Source organism: Brassica rapa, unplaced genomic scaffold (genome assembly GCF_000309985.2).
Source record: "Brassica rapa cultivar Chiifu-401-42 unplaced genomic scaffold, CAAS_Brap_v3.01 Scaffold0461, whole genome shotgun sequence".
Classification (NCBI taxonomy): domain Eukaryota; kingdom Viridiplantae; phylum Streptophyta; class Magnoliopsida; order Brassicales; family Brassicaceae; genus Brassica; species Brassica rapa.
In genome coordinates, this window is record NW_022610402.1 from 20,001 (window position 1) to 31,981 (window position 11,981).

Sequence of the window (11,981 nt, forward strand, 5' to 3'; positions counted from 1 at the left end):
TCCAGACCTTATAGGAACGTCCAACCCAAGCCCAGACTTGGTACCCCAAGCCCACGGCCTGCCCACAAGAGCCCAATGACTCATGGACCACTTGGCCGTACCTCCTGCCCCGCCACTGACCTTGACCCGGACTATCGGCCCAAAACCCGAACAGTCCGTCGAGCTGAGATGAGCTGACTCCCAGCTGCCTCAGCTGAGGGAGCTAGTATTCCAGCTGGTTGAGCGGACTTAACTTGGAACGAGCTAGGTTGAGCTTAACCGAGCTACATCTAGCAGATCGAGCTTCCCGTAAGCATCGCCCAGCTTCTGTACAGCTTATCCTAGCTGACTTCTTTCTCTTGTAAGGTTAAGTCTCAGCATCCTGACGTCCTTAACCTTCTATCTTGGCCATGGAACACTAGCCTTAAGGTCTTAAGACCGGCAGGTTCGTTTCCTCGAACTATGGCTGTCCCGACGGTCCTTATCTAGGATCGCGGATGTTACAAGTCTCCCCCACTTGAAATGGATTCGTCCTCGAATCCGGTGGTGATTATATCTTGTCCCAAGACAAAATATTCCAACCGACTTATCCTAGTCTTGATCAGGGAGTAGAACAAGCTTGACTCAGAACCACCAAATCACCACTTCGACGATCAAATTCCTTTTACCATCGTTGTAGAAGTCTCCCCCACTTGATAAGCATTTAACCATAGAAATCCTATCAAGTGGTCCTTTCTGGTTTTGCTTATGGCAACCTTACTTGTTTACTTCGACCACAGTGGAGGGTCCATCAAGCATCCAATCAAGTGATACTTGTAATTCCATCCAAAGACATTCCTTGTGTCACTGGACGAACTCTCCAGGTTGCGATCCAAGTATCCAACAAGTCCATGTCTTTCTTTTGAATATCATCTTCTTCAGATTTTATTCTATCTCTGATCATAGTCCATGACTAGATCATAACCAGTCCCTAGGAACATGCTGCATACTCGAGCCTTAGTAGATTTGGCCAATCCCCACGCCACTCGATGTACAAGTCAAGTCCTCAGGAACTCGTTACAATCTTTAGGCTGCTCGTCCTACAACGAGTCCTAACAGATTGTTATGGTTATTTTGTCTTTCATCGACAATAAGGTTCATGACCTCAGCTACAACGTACTGGATCATCCCCTTAACCAGCCACAACCTTTTCAGGCTCGGCCACATTGCGATCTTACTCCCTCCAGACTAAAAACACCTCAGACTTGACTTCTGTCCTTCACTAGACTTTGTCATAATTCAATCCTGGTCAATTTACGGACGTGATCGTATTCCAGTCCTGGTCCACTCAGGGACTCGACCGTTTCACCCCGACCATAGGTCCATCTCCGAGTAGGTCGTGGCCTGATCCTCGTCCATTACTGGACTTGATCATTCTTAACCGTAGGTCAAACTCCGACTTGGTTGTACTGTGACCATGGTCCTCACTCGGACATGGTCAACTTCGGCTCTGCCATCTTGGCCGGAGCTAAAGAAACGGACTCTAGGACAGCGGTGCTATCATTGGTTCCAGTTCAATCATAAATGGATCCGACCTGTCAGAGGGGACACTCTGTAGCGAACAGAACACATCTAGGAACTCAGACACCAACGAATCCCCACATGGGTCTAACAGAAAACCACAACTGTCCGGCTCTGTAGTTGTAATTGTAGCCAATAAGGCTGACAACCCTGTTCCAGCATCCAAATCGCTCGAACTGCTGAAACCACTACTTCTAATGAGCAGGACACAGACCTTGGTACCCTATCGGGTACAGCCCAGACTCCAATTGCACACGACCCTTATGGCAATCGAGAGTGGCCCGATACTTTCCCAACCAGTCCATACCTAAGATCACTTCTTGATTCATTATGTGGACACAGACCAGATTCACAGGGAAGACCTTTCCCTGGATCTGCACTGGGATATTCGACATGAGACCTAGTGAGTTCCTGGCTTTCCCACCGGCTGCCCTCACTATCCCAAAATTATCACAAGCGTACAGACATAACAGACCCTTTCCGACCAGTCCCGGACTCACAAAACCTATGCGTAGCCCCAGCGTCGGAAAGTACGTAGGTTTTTACCCCACCGACTGTAAGACCCCCAAACCGTTCTAGGCATAGGTCAAACCACCGGCCAACAATCAAACAAGAACATGACCGACGGCCCGACCGTCTACCAAGGCTCAGGAGCGCTACAAGACGGGTTAACAGGCAATCCAGCCAAAGTTACAAAAAGTGCAATTCGTAACTAGGCCAGGCCGCCCACTAACACGTCCCATCAGACCAAAGCCTAAGGCTTCTCAACCCGTACTCCAATCTGACGTTGTGTTAGCTCGGACAAGCTAATATCAGAATAACAAGGCAGTTTCACAAAACATTTGCTTTATTTATCTTATATAATATCTGGTTTACAATACACAAAATATTATACAAGTGGTTGCATGCCAAGAAAGCGAAAGTACATACTTATAGTCTGAAAGCGTCTTACGCAAAAAGATGCAAATCTACAACAGCCAGCCAAGCCTCCCGCGCTTTCTACGAGCTCACTACTGGTCACCTGAAAACAACAACGAGTGAGGAGTGAGTAATCTAGCATTACTGAGCGAGTTACAATCCCACACTAACAAATACAACCCCTCGCTATCCCACCCCAAACAATCTAAAGCGAGAGGTTCACCTAACAACACAATTTAATAACAATAAGCAATATTCAAAAGACGCAGCGGTAAACCATAGCAAGATAACTAGCATAACGCTAATTACTAGCTTATCACCAAACTCAAACTCGATTTAAATCAGGGTTTAACAACCCAAAACACGATATAATATAGATAACAAACTCGGGCCCTGGTGACATTAGGTTCCTCCTTCACTATCGGCAATATCCTATCTCCCTACCACAAAGGCCGGAAGAAGGAACTTTCAACCGACCGCGGCCCACACTACGTGACACCGTTCGTCTGAGTCTTCCCGATCCAGCGAATAAGGGGTTTCCTTGAACCCGCTGGGTACGAGGTCTGAAGGAACACTAACTAACCCCAATATGCCTAGCATTGTGGGTTACACAAATGCTATCGGCCAATATACGATTAATACTAAACCTGGTAAAAATAACACAAGGTTTCAAGTAATAATCACAACACAATCAACCACATTCCAGAATCTAGCATAAAGACTAATTCCAGAATACCTAACTATCCACAACTTAGCGATATCATCTAAGCATTCTGCATTCGCTAACTAACCAATCAACCTAACCATTAGCATGCTACTACGGATCTCAAGCAATAACTAAGCATGCTATTGTGGGAACCGAAATTCGCACTGTCGATTTCCGTTTAAATAAGGAAACTAAGAAAACCCTAGTTTCCCAGAGGACCCGGATATCTGTTAATTACCACACGTCAAGCAATCAGAACACGAGAATAACAACGATAAAAATAAGAAATCGAAAAGAGAGCAAAATAGATCTTATTCCGAATCTGCGTATGAGCGTTACAACAAGGTATAAGCCTGGGCTCGAGAGCTGTCGGCGAGATTCCTAGTTCTAGCAACCCTAAGACGGCTAAACCTAATTGAGTCGCAGCTCGAAATAACAAAAACGGAAAGTTGCCTAAATCGCTCTAAGTGCTAAGTTTGCTCTGAAAAAGTTCTCTTCTTGCTCCTCGCCTAGGACTCCTTATATACTAGCTCCAAGGTCGGTTTACGCTTTTACTCTTCTGCCCTTAAGCCGTCATAGCATAAAAATGGAGATATTCCATTTTTCCCGATCTTCACAATTATCTTCAAAACTTCCGTATTTATCCGCGGAAACTTGACATTTATCCTTCCTCGCGGGCCAAGCGCGAACCATGCTGTGGTTCACGGGCTTTTGGTTAGGAAAAATCGTAGGATGGGCCTCGAGTCGTGTTTTAGGTCCCTTTGGGCCGTCTTCCGACTTGACACGTTTACTACGAGTTTTCCGCGGTTTCTAATCCGCGACGTTTGATCGATGAATTTAGAATGGCGGGAAACATAGACTGAGCTTGCTACGGTCTTCGGGAGATAGCATTCGAAGGTTTGACGAGAATGCAAGGACTGGTGTCGTATCGATGTTCGGAAAGGTTCAATCGCTACACAGCGACCGAACTTTGGCTCGAGCCCGGTCGCTATGTAGCGACCGAGCGAAACGAGTGCTCGGTCGCTACGTAGCGACCGAGCTTCGGCTTGAGCTCGGTCGCTACGTAGCGACCGAGCGGGACGATCGCTCGGTCGCTACGTAGCGACCGAGCTTTGGCTCGAGCTCGGTCGCTACGTAGCGACCGAGCGGGACGATCGCTCGGTCGCTACGTAGCGACCGAGCTTGGCTGAGCTCGGTCGCTACGTAGCGACCGAGCGGGACGATCGCTCGGTCGCTACGTAGCGACCGAGCTTTGGCTCGAGCTCGGTCGCTACGTAGCGACCGAGCGGGACGATCGCTCGGTCGCTACGTAGCGACCGAGCTTGGCCGAGCTCGGTCGCTACGTAGCGACCGAGCGGGACGATCGCTCGGTCGCTACGTAGCGACCGAGCTTTGGCTCGAGCTCGGTCGCTACGTAGCGACCGAGCGGGACGATCGCTCGGTCGCTACGTAGCGACCAAGCTTGGCTGAGCTCGGTCGCTACGTAGCGACCGAGCGGGACGATCGCTCGGTCGCTACGTAGCGACCGAGCTTTGGCTCGAGCTCGGTCGCTACGTAGCGACCGAGCGGGACGATCGCTCGGTCGCTACGTAGCGACCGAGCTTGGCTGAGCTCGGTCGCTACGTAGCGACCGAGCGGGACGATCGCTCGGTCGCTACGTAGCGACCGAGCTTTGGCTCGAGCTCGGTCGCTACGTAGCGACCGAGCGGGACGATCGCTCGGTCGCTACGTAGCGACCGAGCTTTGGCTCGAGCGCTCGGTCGCTACGTAGCGACCGAGCGGGACGGACGTTCAGTCGCTGCGTAACGACCTGTTTCGAGCTTTCGTCGGACGTCTCGATTCTTTCTTCCGCCAAGCTTTTTCGTAAGGAAGAACTATTTCGAAAAGTACTCTTCGGAGAAACTCTTATTTTCTTCTTCGAACGTTTTGAATGTTTAAATTTGTCGTAACCGTTTTTGACCCCAACAGTTAGCCCCCCAGCCCGTTAGAGTTGTGACTCTAGCGGGCGGATAGATGACTTTGACAAGGTTAAGTGTATTGGACGAAATTTACAGTTAAAACTCCGCGGAAAAAAGTTGTCGAGGCGACATTCCGAACCCATACTTCTATAAGTAGTGAGCTCTTGTCATTCATTCTCTTCACACCTTTCCTCCTTCATTTTCTTCAAAACCTCTCTAGTTTCATAACTTTCCTTTCAACATGTCTTCCTCCCAAGGTGATAAGAAGGATTCCGACGTCGAGATGGGTGAGGCCACCTCTCTGGCTCCGGTTCCAACTTCTCCGGCGGAAGTGCCGGCTTGTGTTGCCGGTCATCTTTCTTTCCGAGAGAAACTAGTTCGTCGCCAAGCCGAGAAAGAATTGGCTCAGACCGGCTCCGAGTTCCCGTCTTCCTCTGCGCAGGTCGTTGCCCCGTGTCACGGGACCGGCTTCGCGGCTCTTTCCCCGCAAGTCCTACCTGCGGGATCTTCCACGACTCCGATCCTCGTCGAGGACAAAGAGAAGGCCGCTGACTCTATGCCTCCGCCTCCAGCCAGAAAAGAAATCGTTCTGGCATTGCGTGCTCCTAGCGCTGTCCAGGCTACTCAGCCTAAGAGTCGGAAGAGGAAACTGGCCAAGAACGGTGACGGGGAGACTTCGCAGCGAGGTGGGTCGAGCCTAGCGTCGGGACTTCGCGGAAAGGTTTGTTTCTTGTTTGAATTCTCGATCGTCTGTCGTGCATTCTTTTCATGGACTTAGTCTTAAGAATTTTTTTTGTTCGCAGTTCATATCGTTGATCGATGGGATGATCAGCGAATGTGGTTCTGAGACCAGTCGTCTTTCCGGGGAGTTGGTGGAGCTTCAGGGCAGATGGTCCGAAACCGAGGCTATGTTGACGGCTGTCGAGGACTCTCACTCTGCGAAAGTGTCGAAGCTCGAGGTTGCGATAGGAGAGCTTGAGAGGGACCTCGGGAAGACGGCGAGTTCCTTGCTTAAGGAAAAGAAAACCAGGAAGGCCAAATCCTCGGAGGTGCGTCGACTCCAGCGTCAGATCGAGAGTGACGCTGGACTAGCGCGCCGCGGGATCCAAGAGGCTACGGATGCCCTTCGTGCGGAGTTTCAGGCTCGCTTGGCGAAGATTTCTGCTTCCCTGGGTTCCCTTGAGCGATCCGGTGCAGGGATTTCGCTTTGGCGACGATCGAGGGCGGGATGGCCGTGGTTCGGTCGCTCCAAAGTGAGACTCCCCCGACCTTGGAGGCCGAAGAGGCCCGACTGTCCGGCTGCAAGGGAGATATGGCGGCCGAGGATGGCGATTTCGATCTCATCCTGGCCGACCTAAAATCCGCTTGCTTCCTTCCGACGTGTCCAGAAGACCCAGAGGGGAAAGATCCGATGGTCGGAGAGAACGGAAGCGACGCGGCTCCAGGCTCGGACGAGGCGGCGGGTGAAGAGGGAGCGTAAGTTCTGAGGGTGACTTGGGTTAGATCTCTTGCGAGAGATTTGTTTTTTTTTTTTTTGTCTTTTATGCTTCGGCCTTGAACGGCCTTGTTTGTATTTCGGGACTGGCCGTGTGTGGCTTTGAATCCCTGCCGCTCCGCGGCTTTATGGTATGATAATCGGATAACGTTTTTATGAATTCGTGAATAGTGGGGAGGAAGGTGATGAGTTGTCGTCTCATATCCTTCTTCGATTGTGAAATGTTTTATTCGAGACCTGTTTCGAGAGTTCTTCCGCGAGATGTGAACTCTGCGGGGGCGCTGAAGGTATCGAACGTAAACATAGAGGCGTGGTTTAAGAATCTCTTATCTTTTGATATCATGCCTTTGAGATGTTAGAGACCAGTGCGCTGGGTTTAGGGCAAGACCTAGGTTTACTTTCGGTTTAAGGATTGTGCGGTGACTAACCGGCTATCGTTTTTCCTGTCGCGATTTCTTCCTGATTCGTATCGATGTAAAGTCCGCGAAAAGTTCTCGGCTTATACGACTTGTTTGATACGAATCGAGCATCTCTCCGGAGACCGGAAGTGCTAGACCAAAATTTCGGATTTCTTTTATAGCGCTATTATCCTTGTGTCGGATGTAAGAGAGTCATCTCCATGAGATGGCTATGTCTGTTTAGGACGTTTGTGAGTTCGATGTGATCAGCATCGGACTTGGTGGCGTGTGCCGTTGTTTTGATTAATTTGCGCAAAATAAATGTTAATGTGTGCATATATGTGTCTTTTTGCGGAGATTTCGTTTGCTCGGAAGAAATCAATTTTGAGGCATCTTTTGCGACGTCTCGCGATGCTAAAGGTTCGATTCTCCCAAGCGGCCGACCAATTTCCGAAGACCTCGTTGCGATTTCGCGGGTGAGGATGTTTTGATAAGTCGAAAACACCAAAAGTGCGGTAAGAAGTTTTTCGATTTTTTGGGAGTATACGAGTATACGTACCCACTCCCCCCTTTTTAATAAGGGAGGACAGCTGAATTTGCCTTTCGGCAAACTGCCTACGTACTCCTTGCGGAGATCAAGCCGTCTCGTAGTTCAGTGATTGCGAGTTGGTTCGTTTAGTGATAGTATTTTTTGAGATGCATCGCATTCCAGGTTCTAGGGATTTTTATGCCCTGCATGTTGGCTATTTCGTAAGAACCTGGTCGGACGACTTTTTCGATTTTATAGGGACCTTCCCAGTTTGCTCCGAGTTTTCCCGCGTTTCGTTCAGCGGTGTTTTGGAAGACTTTGCGAAGGACCAGATCTCCCTGATTGAACCTTCGGTTCCGTACGTTGGAGTTATAGTATCTTGCAGCGGCGTGCTGGTAGTTTTGAATTCGGATGAGCGCTCGATCCCGGCGTTCGTTAATGAGGTCGAGATCGTCCAAGAGCATAGCATTGTTGAGTTCCTCTCGTTCGGGTAAGAACCTTCTTCGAACACCGGGAAATTCTACTTCTGCGGGAATCATGCACTCCGTGCCGTATACCAAGGCGAAGGGAGTTTCTCCCGTTGCTCGCCTTGGGGTGGTACGGTGAGACCAGAGGACTCCCTCGAGTTCGTCGGCCCATCTACCTTTTTTGGCCTCCAAGCGTTTCTTCAGTCCGTCGAGAATGGTCTTGTTGATTGTTTCAGCCTGTCCGTTGCACTGCGGATATCTGGGAGTTGACTTGTTGAGTCGTATCTTCCACTTTTCGCAGAATGCCTCGAATCGGGTGGAAATAAATTGAGACCCGTTATCGGTTACGATTTCGTAAGGAACTCCATGCCTACAGATGATGTTTTTCCATACGAAATTCTCGACTTGGACGTCTTTTATACTTGCGTACGAGTCCGCCTCTACCCATTTTGAGAAGAAATCGGTAAGGACTAGAAGGAAACGCTTTTGCTTTGAATTATGCAGAGGTCCGACAATATCCATGGCCCAGCGCATAAAGGGATAAGGCGACGTGATGGAGGAAAGAACTTCGGCGGGTTGTCGGATAGTTGGCGCATGCCTTTGGCATTTTTCGCATTTTCGTGCGAATTTTTCGCAATCTCCGATCATTGTTGGCCAATAGTACCCGTGGCGTTTGATTTTCACGGCTAGTGATCTTCCGCCGGAATGGTTGCCGCATGAGCCGGAATGTATTTCCTCCATTACTTTCCTCGCCTTTTCCCTTCCAGGCACGTCAGGAGCGGTCCGGAGAATCTCCACTTGTAGATTTCGCCGTCCACTGTTACGTAGCGTGCGGCCTGTGTTCGGATCTTGCGAGCTGACCATTTTTCGGCGGGCAGTTGCCCGTCGATAATGTAGTCTCGAATCGTCTGAAGCCATGGGGTATCACAACCGTAATCGGATTGCTCCGATGGTGGTGGTATCGTAATCTCTTCCTCGTCGTCTTGACCCTCTATGAGATTGACAATGACTGGGGGTCCGATACTCGGATGTTCGATGAACTCGACCGGAATTACCCTTTTGAGTCCTGGATCGGAACTTGATGCTAAGGCCGCGAGGGCGTCCGCCTGGACATTCTCGGAACGGGGGATCCGGGTAAGGGCGAAACAGTCGAAGTCTTGAGCTAGACCTTGGACCAGTTTGAGGTACGCGTCCATCCGTTCGTCTCTGGCTTCATATTCTCCGCTGAATTGACTGGCCACTAATGGGAGTCGCAGTAAGCGTGGAGATTGCGTATTTTTAAGCCGCGAGCCAAACGTAGACCTGCGATCAATGCTTCGTATTCGGCCTCGTTGTTTGAGGCATGGAATTCCAGTCTGAACGATTGTTCCAGGATCTCGCTTGTTGGAGATGTGAGACGGATCCCGATACCCGATCCTTGCTTGGATGAAGATCCGTCGACGTGGAGGAGCCAGGTGGAATTTGGTTCCTCGTTGGTTATTGCTCCTGTTGGAAGTTCGACCAAAAAGTCCGCGAGCACCTGTGATTTTGCGCTCGTCCTTGGTCGGTATTCGATGTCATACTCGCTCAACTCGACCGCCCACTTCGCCAATCGGCCTGATTGACTTGGGCTATGCAAAATTGTCCGTAAGGGAAAAGTCGTGAGGATAACAATCGTGTGGGATTGGAAATATGGTCGTAGTTTTCGGGCCGATGTTACGACCGCGCATGCCAATTTTTCCATCAACGGATACCTAGATTCGGCATCCAGCAAGGTTTTGCTTATGTAAAAAATAGGTTTCTGCTCCCCGCGTTCTTCCCTGATCAGGACTCCGCTTACGGCTGTTGCCGATACCGCGATGTACAAGAACAAAGGCTCTCCTTCCACGGGTTTTGCGAGGACTGGAGGAGTAGCTAAATAACGCTTCAGCTGTTGGAAGGCGTTTTCGCACTCTTCCGTCCATTCGAATTTTTTATTTCCTCGCAGGACGTCGTAGAAGGGCAGGCACTTATCTGTTGATCGTGAGATAAATCGGTTTAAGTGCTGCGATTCTGCCGGTCAGTCTTTGGACTTCCCGTTTATTCTTTGGCGAAGCCATCTCGATTAGAGCGTTGATCTGTTTTGGATTTGCTTCGATACCGCGGTTGGTGACCAAGTAGCCGAGGAATTCTCCTGATGCCACGGCGAATCTGCATTTCGTCGGGTTGAGCTTCATGTTATGGGAATTTAGTTGTGCGAAACATTCTTCGAGATGTGACACGTGATCCCTTGCTTTGAGGGATTTGACAAGCATGTCGTCGATATAAACTTCCATCGTTTTTCCGAGTTGTTTGGAGAACATTCGGTTCACGAGTCGTTGGTAAGTTGCTCCAGCGTTTTTGAGGCCGAAGGGCATTACCTCATAGCAATAGGTTCCGCGATCGGTAATGAACGCAGTCTTCTCACGATCGTCGGGATTCATCCTAATTTGATTATAGCCTGAGAAAGCGTCCATGAAGGATAGGAGTTCGTTGCCCGCCGTTGCTTCTACCAGTCGATCGATATGTGGTAGAGGGAAGCTATCCTTTGGACATGCCTTGTTTAGGTCGGTAAAATCTACGCAAACTCGCCACTTCCCGTTTTTCTTTTTGACTACTACGGGGTTGGCGAGCCAGTCGGGGTATCTTACTTCCGTTATCGATCCAACTTTAAGCAGTTTTTCGACCTCATCGTTTACTGCGGTAGCACGTTCGGGTCCCAGCTTCCGTCTTTTCTGTTTGACGGGTTTGAATGTTGGGTCGATGTTCAGCTCGTGACATGTTATGTTAATGTCAATTCCTGGCATATCTTCCGCAGCCCACGCGAAAGTATTAAGGTTCTTTTTAAGACAGGTTATGAGTTCTGTCTTTAAAGGCTCGTGGAGATTGGCTCCGATCTCGACGCAGCGCTCTGGGAAGGCTTCGTCGAGACAGATCGTTACCACGGGTTCACAGGTTGGCTCGCGTTTTTCGTCTAGAGCTGCGAAGATACGAGATTGCCAGAAGAATTCCGCTGAATCCTGACTTCGCGTATCTTTGCTGGAGGTCTCTTTCTCCGCTTTCTTAGGAGTAATTTCGAGGATCGGTCTCTTTCGTTTTAGTTCCGCGGCGAAACAGACCTGAGAAACTCTTGGATTTCCCCAGATTACCTCGACTCCGTTAGGGGTCGGGAACTTGAGGCAAAGATGGTAGGTTGATGGGATTGCGCGCATGGTGTTCAGCCATGGCGTCCCCATGATAACGTTGTAAGATGCGGGGCGGTCGACGACTAGAAACTCTGTGATGTTTGTCACGGTTCCGGCTTTGACAGCGAGTCTAATCGATCCGTAGGCCATGGTCGTTTCCCCCGAAAGCCCTAGCAGTGGGCTTGGGCATTTTGCGATCTCGGATTGACTGATCCCCATCTTTTCAAGAGTGTCTTTGAAGATGATATCGGCCGAGCTTCCGGTATCGATTAGTACTCTAGCGACGTCGATATCTCGAATTGTCAACTCGATAACAAGGAGATCGTTCCGAGGTTTGGCTCGATCGACCGTTTCTCCCCCCTGAATGAGATGACATTCGCGCACGTCGAACCTCGCATGTCGTTCCTGATCGTTGAGTGGTTTTGCGGGTTAGATTGATCCGTAAGTCCCCCTCCTTCTAGCGCCAAACTGTGGGAACCGAAATTCGCACTGTCGATTTCCGTTTAAATAAGGAAACTAAGAAAACCCTAGTTTCCCAGAGGACCCGGATATCTGTTAATTACCACACGTCAAGCAATCAGAACACGAGAATAACAACGATAAAAATAAGAAATCGAAAAGAGAGCAAAGTAGATCTTATTCCGAATCTGCGTATGAGCGTTACAACAAGGTATAAGCCTGGGCTCGAGAGCTGTCGGCGAGATTCCTAGTTCTAGCAACCCTAAGACGGCTAAACCTAATTGAGTCGCAGCTCGAAATAACAAAAACGGAAAGTTGCCTAAATCGCTC